Source organism: Penaeus monodon, chromosome 23 (assembly GCF_015228065.2).
Source record: "Penaeus monodon isolate SGIC_2016 chromosome 23, NSTDA_Pmon_1, whole genome shotgun sequence".
NCBI classification, from domain to species: domain Eukaryota; kingdom Metazoa; phylum Arthropoda; class Malacostraca; order Decapoda; family Penaeidae; genus Penaeus; species Penaeus monodon.
Genome location: NC_051408.1, coordinates 20972167 through 20972656, shown reverse-complemented (window position 1 = coordinate 20972656; position 490 = coordinate 20972167). Strand labels below are relative to the sequence as shown.

The 490-nt window shown below is 43.9% G+C and overlaps 1 protein-coding gene across 1 annotated transcript in view; it reads right to left on the bottom strand.

Annotated features, from left to right (window-relative positions):
• Window positions 1-490, bottom strand: part of LOC119588175 (Down syndrome cell adhesion molecule-like protein Dscam2) — a 30461-nt gene that overhangs the window by 10625 nt on the left and 19346 nt on the right. The gene's annotated exons all lie outside the window — the stretch shown is intronic.

Genomic DNA, 490 nt, shown 5'->3' with positions numbered 1-490 from the left:
CAGCTATGCTTCCAGTAATACAGTTAGAAATAACTAGAAATAAGTCTAGGGTTCCCTCGCCTCCGCGGAAACAAGACTACTCCTCCTCATCTCCATCAGTTCGCTAGACTGAGAACAACCATTTAATTACTCTGTGTTGTTTTTTCTTCTGTTACTAGGCTTTCAAGGGCCTATTGTTTTCCCCGTAGAGGGATACCCGCAGGGGATATTTGAGCACAATACATCTCTTTCTGTAGAAAATAATGAAACGAGGATTGAATTCTAGCGTCTCTCGCTGGGAGTCAACATAATGCAATACCTCTGCATTCGAACGTGCAGGCGACGGGGCTGAATAGGGGAGCCTGCGTTACCTAATCTTTAGCAATTTGTACCAGGGCGACGCGTATCATTGTCAGGGATGCTGCATGTGTCGTTCAAAGGGAAATATTTCTCTCTGCATCACCAACTTTGAATGCATCATGTCGAAGGAGGAAAAAAATTGTCACTAATT